Genomic DNA, 20259 nt, shown 5'->3' with positions numbered 1-20259 from the left:
TGTTTATATATAAATACAACAAACACATTTCTAACTGTACAATAATGATTTAATAGAATGAAGTTGTTTTTTGTTTAATCTACATTCTAATTTAAAATTTATTTCTACTAACAACTTTACAACTAGCATATTACACATCATGAAAATGATTAGATTAAATAAATGAAGTGCAAGTAGCTTTATTCAACACTGCATGTTTAGATTCTATACTAAGCAAATTTACACCACAAAACTGAGTATAGAGATAAAACTGTATTTTATTTAAATGTTTATCTACTCATTTCTTTTCCTCAATAGACATTATAGCTGAAAATAAGTTTACATTTCCTACTCCATTTCATGATAATAAATAAACAATATAGGAATACTATTTAAATGCTTCTTTGATTTCAATGTAATGAATATACAACAAAAGTAAATACAACTTCTTTTCTTTATAAATCTACTTTACAATAATAATAAAATACAACTTTCAAGCCTCTCTTTTGTTTTATAGAAATAAGGAGCTTTGTTACAACACTTCTTTTTCAGAATTCCAAATAAATCTAATAGGAGACCTGCAAATGAACTTGGCTTTTCTTCATCCTTTAACTCAAATGTAGACTTGCAAACAAAACTTATAGGTTGTGACCATGGAGGCTCACCTTCTAGCCTAGGCTTACAAGAAGCCACCCCCGAGCTAGGAGAACCAAGGCTAAACGGGCTACAAAAAAACTCAGCAATACATGCAAGAAAAATTTATACAAAACATAAACTCCTAACCCAAGGATTCACATTGTCAATGCGTGACTAATTTTGTGGGGTGAAGGTGGACCAAGCACCTAGAGGAGATCTGCATGAAAAGATAAACAAATGCCTTCACAAGGCTACCAAAATACAACCAGCTCAATGTCAAATACTTGATCCAAGAACTTCCCTTATGACCCCCATGGCTTACAAGCCCAAAACTCCCCTTATGACCCCCTTTTGTATAAGCATACAATAATACAACAAGGGTCCCATAACCCTTGTGTATCTCTCTCTTCCAAGAAGAGAGTCTCTACACTCTTAGGCTGTCAAGCAACCCTTCACCCCAAGGCTACTCTTCCCTCCCAAGGGTGAGTATGGCGTTGAAACAACCATATCCCAAGATAATGAGAAAAATAGCACAAAAGACAATCACAAAGAAGGATTTCAACAACCAACTAATACTACCAACTTTTTATCCTGCAAATGGTATCAGGAATGGTTGTAGAAGATTTGCCCAATCCATTAGTCTTTTCTTCCCAAAAACAAAACATGCACCTCCTATCCCAAATTTTCAAAAACAACTCTAAGTCTCCAAGATTGGAGAGTGGGTGATCAAAATCCTAAGTTTGAATCCCTTCCCTAAGTAGGCTCTCCTCACACTTTCCAACTTCCTTGGAAAGGATGTGAGATCTCATAGGTTGGTCTTCCCAACCTCTTACATGGTTTCTAAAAATGGAAACTAAAAAAGGTAAGAGAAAATGGGGAAGAGCAACAATCACTCAAATGGAAGGTTGTCTAACCAAGGAGCAATCCTCAAAAGTTGAATTTTTGTCCATCTTGGAAAACCCACTTTTGAGGTGACTTGATAGTCACATGTGAGTGGTCAAATGGATAAAATTGACCTTTACCCATAGGTATATCATATGGGCCTTCAAAAGTTCCCTAAACCTAACCTTAGGAGTTAGTTTGACCCTCCATAAACCCACCTAAAGTTTGTCTACGGGTCAAACTTGAGTTGACCAAACTAATGTCTCTCTAATGAAGACTCTTTTGGGACCACAACAAGATATTTGAATAAAGCATTGGTTACACAAATTCCCTCCAAAGGACATGTCGTTGCCAACTCACATAACAACACAAGTGTCAAGTGACACCATAAAATACACATCAATATAATATGCTTCACATGTCCTTTTTTGGAATTAACAAAATTAACAATTACAAATTGAACACACATTCAAGCATTCACATTTATGAATTTAAACACATCACATACGAGGTATTGTCTCTCCAAATAGACAACCCTTGGCTTTACTAACACACATAGGTTTAGTTTGATTCTTCGAATAGTTTCCATGGTCAAATGGATTAGTTTTCCTGCACATCTCATTTTGCACATTAGTAATCTCAAATAATCACATTTAATATTAATATATGAAAAGAATACAAATTAGACACTTTGCATACAATTTACATCATAACAATCAAATTATCAATTATCCAATAGAGTCCACATGAAATAATTTACTCAATAGCATCATCATGACCATCATGAAATTCAATCATTCATAAGACATGCATCCATGTTTTCTAACATCATAAATGAAGTATTGTAAATCAGAAATAGATGACATATATCATATCAATGTTATCCAATCGCTAGATCATATAGATCTAAATGCATCAAAATAAAGTATCAATAATAGGTCCAACATGAAAAATAACTGCAATGCTATGATGGCTCGGGGTAGGGCCTCACATCCACTTTAAATTTGAATATCTTGAATTTCTCTAGTGCTTCTGATTTCTCCCTTAGAAAAGTAACCATCATTCTAGAGTAGTCATGAATCAACAACATGAAATATCTATCACCCTGCACACTTCTAACTCTTGTAGGACCACACAAGTTAGTATGCACAAGATCTAATAATCCATTAGATGTATATTTCTTTCTCTTAAATTAAATTCTTGTTTTCTTTCCCAATTGACATTCTTTACATACCAGATTAGAAGGTTTCACAATTTTAGGCAAATCTCTAATAGCATGAGTAGAACCTATCTTAATCATGCAGTGAAAATTAACATGGCACATCCTTCTATGCCACAACCAACTTTCATCTATCTAAGAAATCAAACAACTTTTCTCATCAACATTCAAGTGAAAGATAAGAAAGTGTTTGATGTGTTTTAGATTGTGTTTAGACCAGTGGAAATTGGGCTGAATTTGGCCTATGAACATACACATTGGTCATGTTAATTTTTATAGCATCATAAGTTGTAATGATCATTGTGTCTTCTTGTTTGCAATATTTGATCTAAATAGCTACAAAAAATTTATGTATATGTGTTTCTTGTTTGCATATTGGCATAACTGATTGAGATGATTATGTACCAGTAAAGGACTATTGGTGATGATATAATTATGATATGATGCTTTATAATTAGTTATTTATGTTGTCATTAATGGAAACCATGTTTTTTTATATTTGGTATATCATCTAAGTTATCTAAGCCTAACTGGTAATGGAATGTTTGCTAAGTTGACAATGAACCGGTAAGCAGGAACAGTGAAGGAGATGATTGAGGGAGAGATCCATGTTGAGTTAGGTCTTGCGGTTTGGAATGTATACTTATGATATTGTAATGAGTTTATGACTAGAACCACATCATATTTCGAGAACCGGAAGTCATGTTTGTAATTAACTGTTGTATATTCAGCTAGGGTTTGAGAACCGGTAACAAGATCTTTGACCAGTGATGATTTATGGTTTGGCGGTGAATCTTATCATGTTCATAAGTTAGTGATGACATGTCAGAAATTTTGTGTGATGATAAGATTGCATTTAAGTGCGTACAAGGAGCGAATTTCTTGGGAAACAATGAAGTGCGTAGTAGAATGTGATAAGGGCTTGACATCTTATCGGATCGATGTGCGGTGATTTTATGATCATTCAACAATTGTAATTGTCTTGAAATTTATTGTAATGATCTGTAATTATTTGTAATGATCATATAGTATCTATGATGTAAATTCATTGTATCTTGTTGATGAGTTAGGGTTTTGTAACCGACCTAGTTGAAAAGTGTATTTAGGTCGAGTTTGAGAAGGTTTATTGTGTCGGTGATCAAAGATGAAGATTGTGCCAAACTAGATTGAGATGTCTACATGTGTGAAGCAAATTGGAGCTAAAATGGATCTGTACTAGCAAGAAGAGAGTGCATTGATTAGATCAGTTATCTTTTGTTTCCTAACAATTGCAGCAGTATCAAAATCCCTTAACCGGGTAGGTCCTAACATGCCTGATCTTGTAAATCCCTTAGCTGGGTGGCTCATTAATCTGGGTTTAAATCCTCTAGCGAGGTTACTCTTAATAGGGTAGATCTCCTAACAGGGATGAGGTTCAAATCCATTCACCGAGTGACTCCTAACAGGGTCTTCTCTTAACTGGGCATTATTGTAAAGCTCCTAACCGGGCTAGGCCTTTAACAGGGCGCGTTCCGAAAGAGTGCAAATATTTTGTGGGTACCAATTCCCACCGTGGTTTTTCCCATTTGGGTTTCCACATGAAAAATATATGTTTTCATGTTGTGGATGGATTATTGAGTTATTCATTTGATGTATTTACTATATTTTCTTAATGATGAGCACTTAAATTGCTACCGGTATTAGTTTGGTAAATCTTTTTTGGAGATTGTTTGATTAGCTACTCGTACTAGTTATGAACTATTTTTGGTGAAGTGTTTTTCAGATTGGTGAATGATTGTAGTATATTGTTATTACTGATTCACCCCCCCTCACATTAACATTTCTATATATGTATATATGTACATGTATGTATTTATGTGTGTGTATGCATGCATGTGTGTATGAGTACATATGTGTATGTGTATGTGTGTATGTCTGTGTATGTGTATACATGTATGTTTGTATATGTATGTGCATGCATGTGTGTGTTTGTATATGTGTGTATGTGTGTATATGTGTGTATATGTATATGTGTGTGCGTGTGTATGTATGTGTGTGTGCATGTGTGTATGTATGTGTGATGTGTGTATGTATGTATGTGTGAGTATATATGTGCACGACTATATATGTGTATGTGTGTGTATGTATATGAATATGTATGTGTGTTTGTGTATGTGCACATACATGTGTGTGTGAGTATGTGTATGTATGTCTACATGTGTGAGTATGTGTGTATGTATGTATGTATGTATGTATGTATGTATGCGTATGTGTATATGTGTATGTGTGAGTATGTATGTGTATGTGTGTATGTGTATTTATGTATGAGTGTATGTTTATGAGTATGTATGTGTATGTGAGTGTATGAGTGTATGTTTATGTATGAGTATGTGTGTATGAATGCATGTGTGTGTATGCATGTGTGAATGTGTTATTGTATGGGTGTGTATGTGTGAATGTATGTGTATGTACATGTGTGTGTGTGTGTGTGTGTGCATGTGTATGTATGTGTGTGTATGTGTGTAAGTGTGTATGTATGTATGTATGTGTGCATGTGTGTATGTATGTGTGTGTGCATGTGCATCTATGTATGTGCATGTGTATGTATGTGTATGTGCATATTTGTGAGTGTGTGAGTGTGTGTATGAGTGTATGCGTGCGTGTATGTATGTGTGAATGCATGTATGTATGTATATATGTGTATGTGTGTATGTGTGTGTGTATGTGTGTATGCGTGTGTATGTATGTGTGAATGTGTGTATGAGTGTATGTGTGTGTGTGTGTGTGTGTGTGTGTATGTGTGAATGTGTGCACATATAGGTGTGTATGTGTGTGTATGTACATGTGTGAGTGTATGTATGTGTGTTTACATGTGTGTGTGTATGTGTGTTTACATGTGTGCATACATGTGTATGTGTGTATGTATGTGTGTGTGCATGTGTATCTATATATGTGTATGTGTATGTATGTGTATGTGTGTATGCGTGTATGTGTATCTGTGTGTGTATGAGTGTGTGTGTGTGTGGATGTGTATGTGTAGGGGTATGTATGTATGTGTGTGTATGTATGTGTGTGTGTATGTATGTGTGTATGTTGGTGTCAATGTGTGTATGAGTGTATGTGTGTGTATGTATGTGTGAATGTGTGGATGTATGGGCATGTATGTGTGTTTGTGTGTGTATGTACATGTGTGTGTGCATGTATTTGTGTGTGCATGTGTGTATGTATGTGTGTTTATGTACATGTGTGTATGTGTGTATGTGTGTATGTATGTGTGTGTGCATGTGTGTATGTATGTGTGTGTGCATGTGTATGTATGTATGTGTATGTGTGTGTGTGAGTATGTGTGTGTATGTGTGTGTGTATGTGTGTGTGAATGTGTGCATGCATGTGTGTGTGTGTGTATGTGTATGTGTATGTGTATGTGTGTGTGAATGTGTGAATGTGTGTATGAGTGTATGAGTGTATGTGTGTGTATATATGTGTGAATGTGTGCATGTATGGGTTTGTATGTGTGTATGTGTGTGTGTATGTGTGTGTTTATGTGTGTGTATGTGTGTGTGTGTGTGCATGTGTGTATGTATGTATGTGTATGTATGTGTGTATGTATGTATGTGTGCATGTGTGTATGTGTGTATGTATGTGTGTGTTCTTGTGTATCTATGTATGTGTGTGTGTGTATGCTTATGTATGTATGTATGTATGTATGTATGTGTATGTGTATGTGTATGTGTATGTGTATGTGTATGTGTATGTGTATGTGTATGTGTATGTGTGAGTATGTCTGTGTGTGTATGTGTATGAGTATATGTGTGTGTATGTATGTGTGAATGTGTGTATGTATGGGTATGTGTATGTGTATGTGTATGTGTAGGTGTATGTGTATGTGTATGTGTATGTGTATGTGTGTATGTATGTGTGTATGTATGTGTATATACTATGTATGTAAGTGTATGCAAGTGTATGTGTATGTGTATGCGTATGTTTGTATATATACTATGTATATGTGTATGTATGTATGTGTGTGTATGTGCATCTATGTATATGTGTATGTGTATGTATTTGTATATAGTGTGTATGTGTATGTATGTATGTGTGTGTGTTCGCATGTATGTATCTACATGTATGTTTCTGTGTCTGAATGTGTGTGTGTGTGTCTTCATGTATGTGTGTATATGCTATGTATATGTGTATTTATATTTAAAGTTGGGTCCAATTGACTTGACATATATGTGCATGTGGGCATGTGTATTTAGGGGTTTGCATATTTAGATTGCTTCTCAATAACAGTTTGTCCAATGAGCGATAAAAGGACTAGATTACAGAAGTATGATCGAATAAAAGAAACAAAAAAAGGGATATAACACCTTCTCAAGAATAAGTTCCCATTGACAATGAAGTGGTCCTGATTCAGGAAAGAGAAGTAAAAAGTCCTAGTCAATCCAGAGATTTTTTCTTTGGTATGGTTAGTTTGATGGAGATGGATGAAGACACTCTTTTTCGATGAGATTTCAACTGAGGAAATGGTACTAGAAAGAACATTAAAATTACACTCCAAAAAAATTTGAGATGAATATTTTCAAGATAAATCTCTAATCGGAAGAGCACAATTGTTTGCAGAGTTTTTTAGGAGAAAAGAAATGACCCCCGTTTTGGAGTTGCTGGGTGTTGACAACAAGAAGAAATCATCATAGGGATCAGTAAATCAGAGAGTGGTTGAAAATTTGCAAGAATATCCAAAATGTATCGAGAGCACAAGTCAAACTACTGATTTAAGTGTTGCACGAAGATCATTAATGACTTTGATTTCTAGTAAGAAATTATCATAGAGAAGACAAACTCAAGAAATTACTCAGTTATTGGATGTGTCTAGAAGAACCATCCAGAGATATATTAGGAAAAGAAATAGGTTGGATGAGAATATTGAAAAGAATTGGGTCAATATTTGCAGGGTTCCTCAAATAAGATAGAATTTTTGAAGATGTAAGAAGACTTGTTATTGAATACTAGACCAATCACTCTCATGTTTCTTTCAATAGAAGAGACACTATACAAATTAGAGATGAAGATGGTACAAAAATTGCACATCCAAAACTGTTTATAGACACAATACAGAGCAAACTGTTTAAAGCATTCAAACAAGAATTTCTAGATGTTAAGATATGTCAAAGAATGTTTGAGGGATTACGACCATGTTTTGTGCATATCAATAAGGTACTTGAAACTTGTTGTTATCGAAATCATGTTGAATTTCAGTTGCATCTCTAGTCCTATAAAAAGACAACAATAGAAAGTAATCCAAACGTACTCATCCCTACAAGTACAACATAGTTTGTGAAGTCTATTTTATGTGACAGATTAGAATGTTCAGATGAATACAATGTACAATGTATAAAAAATACATGTGTTGACTGTGGAGATTTGAAGAAATTTGTAGAAATTGACAATGTTGATTTTTTAGTGCAATTTCTATGGAAAATATTTAGATATGAAAAATACCAAACAAAGTCAGGAGCTGAATCAAAAAAAATTTATGTTAAAAGAGAGTGAATTGCCTTACAAAGAGCTCATTTGTAGATTTCAAAACATGATATATCCACATATCCTAAACTGTCATAGTGCAAGATGGCAAGCAAAACAATTTCCTATCTCCAAAAATTGCTTTCCTCCAGGTTGTATTCTTTCCGTAGTAAACTTCTCTGAGAACTATACGTTCAGTCCTTACACAAAGATTCAAAGTCAATACTATCATTTTGAGTAGGTTGCAATTTTTGTACAGGTTTTGTATATTCATACAGAGTTTAATGTGGATGGTCTATAATCTGATGAAGATGAATGCATTATCATTAAGGAAGTTCATTTTTATATCAGTGATGATACTTGTCATGACAGGAGTTATGTAGCACATTGTTTTAAGAATTTTTTTAAAAATATTATACACCATCGGATAAGTGCTTCACAAAATTCGATTTGGTATGATGGATGTGCTGGTAAGCATAATTAAGTTTTACTTAAAGTCTTTTAATTAGCTAGTATAATTAAGTTTTATAAACTAATAAATATTATTTTTTATTGTAACTTCACAAGACAATTTAAATCTGCAAAAGCATTCAATTGGTTGTCACAATAGCATGCTAAACATGGTCTAAAGTTTTTGTAGTGCCCCTCCCTAATTTATCTTGTCTTTTGTACATCAAAGGAATATATTAATCTATCTTAGTCTACTTTATGATGATTTGATGGTATCATGTTATGTACTAACCCTATTTCATGTTTGTATTGGATATGATGATGGATCTATATTTGATCATTATTCATGATGGATAATATTGTTTATGGGATTTTGATGACATTATGATTACGCTAACCCTACTCTATGATTATGATAACTGCGTTGATGCTATGATGTTTTCTATTGTCCTCTAGTGTCTTCATGATTAGAGACAATGTAATACCACTCATTGAGAGAACGACATGACGTTGTGATTCTCTATCACCTGCCTGATCATTTATGATGTGTATGTATTGTATATATCTTTTATTGTGTTTAATGGTGGATGTAGGATTGTAGGTACCAGACATCGACCCCACCTAGTCTCACAGGTTTGAGCGTGTCTTTATCCCAATGGCAAGTTGTTGGAGATGGCATGTGTTTCCCTCTCATTCTCTAGGCCTAAGTTGATACCCTTTTCAATCAGTGTCTTGGCTTGAGTCATTGGTCTACGTCATGTGGTATGTTGTTCATGTTGGCCATTTGGTGGAATTGATTATGTGTTTAATTGAAGTTTTGTCATTGATGTCAACACTAGCTATTTGGATGCTTTACAAACACCCTTTTGGTCCCAGTAGGATGAGTGGTTTCTGGTTAACTTGGATTCGACATGATCCGATAGACTTCGATATAATCTGGTGATGGAATTGTCTTGTTCATGATACTTATACTCATATTTAGTCAGTTGGTTTTGGTCTGGTGATTGGATGCTATCTAGCTTTCTTAGAAGATTGGTTTTTGGTTCCGGCAAGGGTTTCACTGACAGATCTTTTGGTGGAGATTTTTGATGAATTGCATAAGTGGTGTTGGTGCAGCTTTTGATGGAGTTTCAGGATGTTGTTGGTGATCATGTTCGAGACTTGGTGTTTAGAGATCGTTGCTAAAGCATGTGTACCTATACTTGGTCCCGGTTGATCTAGGTTATGGACTGACATTAATGTAATGTGTGGGTAGGACCTATTGATGTATTTTCGGGATCTCTTATGTGTTGATATTACTTGTTTGCTCTAAGATCGACATGGTTTGTAATTATGTAATTAGTTTATTATCTGGTGGCCAACCTGATTGTTTATGGTTGAGGGTTTGTATAAATAGAATGTAAGATCTCATTGTAGATCATCATGGTTAATGTAAGAGGTCATGGTCAAGGAATGTAATGTATGAATAACGTAATATCATTTAGGTCGAGGAGTTTGTCAATCATTGGAGATTGAATTGGGTTTGTGTGAGAGGATTTAGTCCTCCGGTATTGAGCATAACTAGAACTGTACTCAGGCATAGGAGATGTTATCTTTTGCAGTTCAACACTTCTCTGGATTGTAGTCTAGATTTATATGTAGTCAATGAGGCTCCTTTTGTGATGAGCAGTGTGCTCTAGGCTATTGACCTTCCTGCAAGTGTAGGCCCCTTCATTGTAATTCACATACTTACTACAGAAGTATTATCCGACTGTGGGTAGGCTTCCCACCATGGTTTTTCCCTTTATTGGGTTTTCTGCATGCAAATCTTGGTGTTGTGTGGACGAATTTTATTCTGTGATTACTATTTATTCTTAATTGGATTAACTTCTATTCTGGTATTATTGTTTTGGGTTCTAGTATTAAATTTTAAATTTCTAATGGTTCTTGTAATTTGTGACAACTGATTCACCCCCCCCTCTCAATTGTCTTTCAGTTATCTAAACTATCTTTAGTCCTCTCTACAGAAATATTAACTGCTTGAGGAAGATCCTATGCAGACTAATAGTTCAAGTTCATCCAGTTCTTCTGGAGCTATCTTTCGAAGGGATATATCAAGGCTTGAAGGAACAAACTATACAGTATGGAAGATTCAGATGGAGACTCATCTGAGATGTCTTGGTAAGGAGATTTGGGAGATCACATAGAATGGTGTCACACCCTTTAATCTAGGATCTGGCAATCCTCATCCGGTAAACCTAGATAAGGAGCTTGAGAATGATTGTAGAGAAAGAGAAGCCCTCTTATGTGCACTTTCTGATTAGCAAATAATAGGATTAATAGACAAATCATCTAGAAAGGCTATATGGGATAAGTTGTAAACTATAAATGAAGGTGACCCTATAGTGAAGATTGCTAAACTTGATGGTTACCAGGTGAGATATCAAAACTTGAAGATGGAAGAAGATGAAAGGATTACTGCATTCATGGAAAGGGTAAATGATATTGTTATGGGAATTCAATGTTGTGGTGGAACTCTGAGTGAAGATGAAATTGTTTCTAAAGTTTTGAGAGCCCTACCACCGGCCTAAAAAAAAAGAAGGCTACAATTATTAATGAGTTGATAACAATGGCTAATACATCTATCAACATAGATAATTTTGTTGGGAAACTATCTGCTTTTGAACTTAGGAATTCAGACCTTTTGGAGCTATGAAGACTGAACCTTCTTTTCATGCATATACATCTACAACTGGTAAGCAAGACTGGAAAGCTTTATATGCAAAAGAATTAGAAGATATGAAGAGAGAAGATGATGAGCTTGAGCAACTTGAAGCACTATTTTCTAGAAGAGTACCAAAAGGACTGGTAGGAAGTAAGTATGAAGGAAAAGAACCTTTTAAATGTTTTGCATGTAATAAGATTGGTCATTTTTGCATCTAGATGTCCTGAGAGAAATTCAAGATTTGAAGAAAGAGTTAAAAGATCATTTAAGCCTAACCTTGGATATCAGAACAAGTATAGATTCAAGAAAAGTAGAGACAAATCATGCTACATAACGGATGAGGAAGATATTATTGATTCAGATGATGAACCAACAAAAGACTCTGCTAGTGGATCCGACAATGGGAAGGAATGGGTATTTCTGGCTATCAAGGAAGTTGATCTGGCACTGGAAGAGAATGTACCTAAGGAGAAGACACTTGCTGCTAAAATTGAGGACAAGGATGAATGGGTAATAGAAAGTGGTTGTTCACATCATATGATTAGAGATAAAGGGAAGTTTCTATCTTTGCAAGAATTTGATGGTGGACTAGTTAGATTTGGAGATGACAAGGCATGTATGATTAAAGGAAAAGGAACTATATCATTGGATGGTAGGAACAATACTGACAATGTTTATTATGTTGAAGGTTTGAAGCATAATATTTTGAGTGTACGACAATTGGTAGAAAAGGGATTTCAATTACAGTTCAAGGATGGAAAATGCAAAATCATTACCAAATCTAGCTTGGAGATTGCAACCGATACATAGACAAAGGGTAACATATTTTATTTAAACTCCGGTGAAAAGACATGTTTGATTACACAGATTGATGAGAGTTGGTTATGGCATAAAAGGTTGTGTCATGTGAATTTTGATTGCATTGTGAAGATCAGTTCAACTAAGGTTGTTAGGGATATACCTAAGATTATGAACCCCTATAATCCAGTATGTAAAGAATGTCAAATGGATAAATAGGTCAGAACCTCTTTTAGGAGTATACAAGATAAATCAAATGATGTTCTTGATCTTATTCATACTGATTTGTATGGCCCTATTAGAGTTAAAAAATTTCATGGTGATAGATATTTCATGCTAATCATTGATGATTATTCTAGAATGATGTGGGTTACTTTTTTGAGAGAAAAATCTAAAGCATTTGAAAAGTTTAAAATATTTAAGGCTAAAGTGAAAATTGAGACATGATTGAAGATTAAATGTTTGAGATCAGATCATGGTGGAGAATTCACAACCAGTGAGTTTACTAACTTTTGTGACAAGCATGGTATAAGAAGACAATTTTCTACTGCCCTGCCACTTCAGCAGAATGGAGTTGTGAAAAGGAAAAACAAAACTATCTTGGATGCTGCTAGCACAATGATGATGGAAGATAATCTACCTCATATCTACTGGAGAGAAGCAGTGAGTATAGCGGTTTATACATTCAATAGAGTACATACCAAAGGAGAAACCGTTAAGACACCTCATGAATTATGGTTTGGCAACACACCTACAGTTAAGTATTTCAAAATTTTGGTAGTAAATGTTATATCACGAGAGATGATACTATTGGGAAATTTGATCCTAAAAGTGATGAAGGCATATTTCTTGGTTATTCTAATGAAATAAAAGCATATAGATGTTATAACAAGAGATTGTAGAGAATTGTGGAGAGTGCTAATGTCAAAGTAGATGAGCTGAACATAATTCAAATAAGAGTTTATGAGAAGGAATCGACACTGGAAATGATTATATTTGAACTGGTAGCACCTTTATAGAAACAAAGAGTTGAACCAGTTATTCCGGCAACATCAGAGAATTCTACAGTAACTGAAGAACAAGGAAGAGGAATGGAGAGTCAGAAGACTCCTAGGTATGTGAGATTGAATCATTCTGAAGATCAAATCATTGGTGACGAGAGCAATGGAGTGATGAAAAAAATAAGATTGCCAACTAGTAAGGTATGTTTAATTTCACAACTTGCACTAGTATCAGTAATTGAGGCATGTAAAGATTAATTTTGGTTAAAAGCTATGGAAGAAGAATTATCTCAGATTGAGAAAAATAACACATGGACTTTGGTTCCCCGGCCTAAAAATAAAAATGTTTTTGGAACTAAATGGGTTTTTAGGAATAAATTGAATGAGGATGGTCAAGTTATAAGGAATAAGGCTAGATTGGTTTGTAAAGGATATTCTAAGAAGGAAGGAATTGATTATGGAGAGACTTTTACACCGGTAGCTAGGATTGAAGTTGTAGGATTATTTATTAGCTATACTTCTTATAAAAACTACAAGGTTTATTGGATGGATGTTAAATGTGCATTCTTGAATGGGGATCTTAATGAGGAAGTTTATATTGAGCAACCTGAAGGTTTTTCACTATCAGATGACATTGATATGGTTTGCAGGTTAAGGAAAGCTTTATATGGATTGAAACAAGCACCTAGAGCTTGGTATACAAAGTTGGATAAATATCTTTTGAAGCTTGGTTTTACTAAGGGAAGTGCTGACAGTAGTTTATATTATAAAATCACTGATGATGATATACTGATTATTCAAGTATTTTTTTATGACATTATTTTTGGAGGTGAAGATAAATTATGCATAGAATTTTCTAAGAATATGGAGAAAGAATTTGAGATGTCTATGATTGGTGAGATGAAATTTTTCTTAGGTTTGCAGATTACTCAGACTGACAAAGGCATTTTTATCTGTCAAACTAAATATGCTAAGGAATTGTTGAATAAATTTGGTAATGGGAGATTATAAACCGGTAAGTACACCTATGGTTACAAGTGAAAAATTGACAAGAAAAGATATTTCTACACCGATAAATCCTACAAGATACAAATCTATGATTGGAGGTCTACTTTATTTGACTTAGACTAGGTCTGACATTATGAATGTTGTTTGTATTGTTTCAAGATTTCAGAGTGATCCTAAAGAAAATCATGAGATGGCAGTGAAAATGATTTTTAGATACTTGCAAGGTACATCAGAATATGGCTTATGGTACCCTAAGGATAATAACTTCACTTTATGCGCATATACAGATTTTGATTGGGATGGAGATGTTGATGACCGAAAAAGTACTTCCGGTGGAGCTTTCTTTCTTAGAAAGAAGTTGATTTCATGGATCAGCAAGAAACAGTCATCTACTTCTTTATCTACTGCTGAAGATGAGTATGTTGCTGCTGCTACTAACTGTACACAAGTTTTATGGATGATGAAAATGTTGAAGGATATAAAGGTGGATTGTGATGCACCGGTAGTTATTCACTGTGATAACTCTATTGCTATTGATACATCAAAGAATCTGATATTTCATTCTAAGACAAAGCACATATATATGAAATATAACTTTTTGAAGGAGAAGGTGGAAGCAGATGAAGTTAGATTGGTTTATGTGAACACTAAAGAACAGATTGCAGATATTTTCACTAAACCTTTATCCAAGGAAGCATTTGAGTACCTGAGAGACAGATTGGGGGTTTATGCCCCTCCGATAGAGACTTGATTGATGCGGTTTGGCATCAGTCTAGCATGCATTATCAAAGATACTATTCATTCTGACACTGATGTGGGATGCTACTGCTCAGGGGGAGTAGTCAGCTTTGAGATTCAGAGGCTTATTTTTTTGCTTTTATATTTTTGTTAGATTTTTGGCATTGATGTCAAAGGGGGAGAGATAGTGATGTGAAAAAGATAAAGGAAGAAAATGATAAATGTCAAAGGGGGAGAAATATGAAAAGGAAGAGATATTAATATTTAGAGCTATATGTAGATGATTGTTGGCTATCTTCCACAGGGGGAGACTTGTTTGGCATTTCTTGGTACTTAGATGTATTTCACATCTAGTGTTGCCATCAATGCGAATTGGGGAGATTGTTGGCCATTTGGTGGAATTGATTATGTGTTGCATTGATGTTTTGTCATTGACGTCAACACTAGCTATTTGGATGCTTTACTGACACCCTTCTGGTCCTGGTAGGATGAGTGGTTTCTAGTTAACTTGGATCCAACATGATTTGGTAGACTCTGATATAATCTGGTGATGGAATTGGCTTGTTCATGATACTTATACTCATATTTGGTTAGTTGGTTTTGGTTTGGTGATTGAATGCTATCCTGCTTGCTTAGAAGATTGGTTTCTAGTTCCGACAAGGGTTTCATCAGAAAAGCTTTTGGTGGAGATATTTGATGAATTGCATAGGTGGTGTTGGTGCAGCTTTTGATGGAGTTTCAGGATGTTGTTGGTGATCATATTCAAGACTTGGTGTTTGGAGATCATTGCTAAAGCATGTGGATTGATACTTGGTCCTGATTGATCTAAGTTATGGACCGACATTAATGTAACATGTGGATAGGACCTATTGATGTATTTGTGGGATGTCTTATGTGTTGATATTACTTGTTTGTTCTAAGGCCGACATGGTTTGTAATTATGTAATTAGTTTATTATCTGGTGGCCGACTTGATGGTTTATGGTCGAGGGTTTGTATAAATAGATGTAAGATCTCATTGTAAATAATCATGGTTAATGTAAGAGGTCATGGTCAAGGAATGTAATGTGTGAATAACATAATATCATTCAGATAGAGGAGTTGTTCGATCATTGGAGATTGAATTGAGTTTGTGTAAGAAGATTTAGTCCTCTGGTATTGAACTTAACCGAAATTGTACTTAGGCATAGGAGATGCTATCTTTTGCAGTTCAACACTTCTCTAGATTGTAGTCTAGATTTATATGTAGTCAGTGAGGCTTCTTTTGTGATGAGCAATGTGCTCTAGGTTGTTGGCCTTCCTGCAAGTGCAAGCCCCTTCATTGTAATTCACATACTTACTGCAAAAGTATTATCTCACTGTGGGTAGGCTTCCCACCGTGGATTTTCCCTTTACCGGGTTTTCTACATACAAATCTTGGTGTTGTGTGGATGACTTTTATTTTGTGATTATTGTTTATGCTTAATTGGATTAATTGCTATTCTAGTATTATTGTTTTGGGTTCCGATATTAAAGTTTAAATTGCTAATGCTTTCGGTAATCTTTGACAACTGATTCACACCCCCCGCCCTCTCAGTTGTCTTCTGGTTATCTGAACTGTCTAACAGTTCAACCTTATGTCAAGTTGCCTTGTGATTTTATGATTATTTATTAATTAATAATTAATCAATTTATATAGTTTATAAATATTAAATTAAATCAATAGGTGACATTAATATTTAATATTAATGTGTGATCATTATTATTATTGAAAAATTATTACTCATTAATGTTTATTTTATGGATTTATAATTTATTGGTTATTTGAAATTGTGGAAATTAATTAATCAATTACTATATATAGCCATTGGCGTAAATCATTAAATAATGGTTGGCACAAATACAATATATTTATACATATTTATTTTCGGGGAGTTTATAATAAATTAATAATTAATTGGTGGAATTATATTAGTTGAGTATTTATGCTTATCAATACATCCATTTATTTATTTATCTTCTTTATTGATTATTTATTTATTTATTGTTGGATTATTTATTGTTTATCTAATTATTTATTGTTTTTTATTATTTATTTATTTGCATTGTTATTTTATTTATTTGTTATTATTTATGTACCTACTCCTTGTTATAATTGGCCCTCTTGGGAGTTGTGATTGTGAGGATAATGTTATTTAATTGTTTGTTTATTTATTTATATTATTTGTGGTTTTATATTTAATTGGAGCATTTATTTATATTGTCTTTGATTTAGTTTATTGGGATTTAATTTATTATTATTGTTATTACATTCTCTTGTTACTAATTGAGTAAATAAATATTATGTTTATACCTACCCTATTATTTTATTGGTTGAGATTTGAGGGTAAGTAAATAATATTATTTTATATTCTTTCCTCGATTTTTGGTGGGGGGTTGGTATAGATATATTTTATTGGAATATTTTGATTGGTAGATATTCTTCTATAGTTTTGAATGAGATTCTATTTATTGTCTTTGTGAGCATTTTTGTGGGGGTACTTCTGGATATCTTTCTGCGACTTTTAGATTTTAGAATTACTTGGAGTGAGAATTGCATGGTTGGGTTGAATTTTGGAAAGCTTGTTGGTTTGGATTTTTTCTCTTCTACGATTGCATTACCATCACTCTACTTCCAGGTTGGAGATCTTTTTCCATTCTTGCATTCTAATTTTTGAAAAGACATGTTTTCTTTTTGACTGTTAAAAGATTGTTTGGGGAGATTTGGGAATGAATGATTGCTCTATTATCAGTAATTGGGAGTAATATTTTGGGAAAAGTTTGTATGTGAGGTATTGGGAGTAACATTTTGGGAGTAATATTTTCACAATGATAGAAAGTTTGTATGTGAGGCATTATAATTGCAGGGGTCAGTGGATTTTTTGTATCTAAATGATGTGAATGGATGTCAATTTGGGCATCTATGAAGCGTGTGGACTTCAAGCTGCATAAATGCTTAAGTTAGGCAGTCTGTGGGCTGTGATGTAAATGTGTACAACTTTTGTGATGTTTGGTTCAGACTTCATCTTGTTGAACATACTCCAGGAAGCATTTGATACTCGGGGATGATTTGTGGCATTTGGTATTCTGGACATTATGAGATATGTTGTATCTTTTTGGCATATTAGGGATATGAGCTTTACAACCTTTATATGTATTATCGAGCAAGGATCGGAGTTTTTCTTTCTAGTTCTTTTCTCCGGGAGCTCTTTGAATCAATTTTTTTAAAGAAATATATAAATAAAATATATTAAGTGGCACTGCCACCTTTTCATAAAAAAAATATATTTTGGGAAAAAGATTTATAAATGATTTTATGAATCTATGTGTTTTAATATGTCAATTATAATTTTCCTGTAAATGCATTGTGGTAACGATTGGTTTTGTGAGGTTTATTTGTTGATGTATACCATATCTTGTGTCCATTTGGTTTGATTAGATTTGGAGTGGCTATGTCTGTAATCATTTATGTGCAAGTTATTGTCAGTATAAGTTAGAATTCTTGGATGTGTTGTATTGTTGGCCTTAACAAGGCTTTGTTTTGGGTTCTTATTGGCTTTTAGTGTCTTCTTGGTCATATTTATACCATTGTAAGATCTCTGCCCAAATCTAGGTAAGTTTGAATATCTTTGTATTCCAGCTTTCATGAATTGGTCCCTTGTTACAATAGCGCTACTATGGGCTTCAATAGCGCCAAAGTAGTGTCAACAAATTTTTGGGTTGGTTTTTGAGTCCCTTAGTTTATTTCTATGCTTGGTCTTTATTCGAGAGGCTTGTTTTGTTATGTTTGATGTTTTTGGGGCATTGTGTTATTCATTTGTGATATGTGTGAATTCATTTGGGCTCCGGCAAGTGGTTTTGTGCTTGTCCATTGAGGTTTTGATATGTTGCTCCAGTAAGTTGAGTGATTCCTTGTTGTTGAGGATGGTTAATTGTAGCTCTAGCAAGAGGTTATGTTGTGCCTCACTATGGAGGATCATTCTATGTTATTGGATTCATGTATTTCCCCTATTTTTGTCTATTTGACATTCTTGAGGCTCTCTTTATTGTTGCATTTTGGCATTATGAGCTTATGACTTGGTCCTTGTTAAGTGGCTCTTGGTTGTATGTTGCTGGCTATCTTTGTGATTCAGTTGTATCACTTTTGTAATGACTTTTAATGCTACCCATGTTGAGTTTCATGTTGTTTTAGATATATCTTGTTATGTTTTTACCCTATGGTCTTGGTCCATGTTTGGGAGAGTGGCCTCTTGCATGTGTTGGACCTAGGTTATGAGCACTAGATCTCTAGGAAGTGGGTCTAGACCTATGGAACCACATGAAGAGTTTATGGTTTAATTTGAAAGTGATAACATTATTAATAATTGATTAGTGGGTTGGGTATATAGGAATTCACCTAATCAAGATAAAGAATATGTTGTTGTATGGCCCAATTGGACGGACCTAGGGAGGTGGTTTTTGGGATCCTAGATTGGGAAGACCATTGGAGCGGTATACCCGATCTCCCTTGAGTGACTCCAACTTGGATATAGATGCCACAAGAGGCTAGAATGTGATGACACTCTACCCCACATGTGTCCATTATCTATATGCCTTTTTGTTGATTATGCCTCTGGAGGTTGATTGCTTTGATTTAGCCATGTGATGTATTTTGATGTTATATTTTTATGTTGGATTCTTGTAGTGTCGTGTTGTATCCTATGGTTGTTAGGTGTCAACTTAGGTCTTGAGTGTGAGTTGGAACCTTATGTCATCTCCTAGCATGAGGGGTGGTTCCTATTTGGTTCCACATGGTCGGGTGGTTTGGTGCCTTCTACCATTGGGATATTTTTCTTGGATGTTAGCGTGTGTGGATTTGGATCTATAGTATCCCATCATGAGCTTAGATTCTTGGAGCATATTTATCTAATTATATTTTAAATCATGTATTATGAAATTTGGAAATGTAAAGAAAACTATGTAATCAGCGTATTGAGATCATCTATTATAGAACATGTAGTAAGATGATTTATGAATGAAATGTATTAAATAAGATTGTTGTAAATGGATACTCTAATTGTTGATGTTGTTCTTGATTAGAAATGAATTAAATTATTTAGAGATATGTATGCTATGACTTGAGTAAATTTTATGGATAGTAGTGATTATGTTAATTATCATATATGACTTGATTTGAAAGATGTTAATCTCCAATGTTAGGTATCTTGAGATATGGAAGTTAAGGGAGTAGTTGTGGTTAGTATGGAAAATATGGCTCTTTATTATGTGGTTGTCCTTTGGTGCTGATTTATATGTATTAGAGATGTTACCATATTAAAATACCTTGTA

This window comes from Cryptomeria japonica, chromosome 4 (genome assembly GCF_030272615.1).
Source record: "Cryptomeria japonica chromosome 4, Sugi_1.0, whole genome shotgun sequence".
NCBI lineage: Eukaryota > Viridiplantae > Streptophyta > Pinopsida > Cupressales > Cupressaceae > Cryptomeria > Cryptomeria japonica.
The sequence above is the reverse complement of the archived record's forward strand: the minus strand, read 5'-3'. Positions refer to the sequence as shown.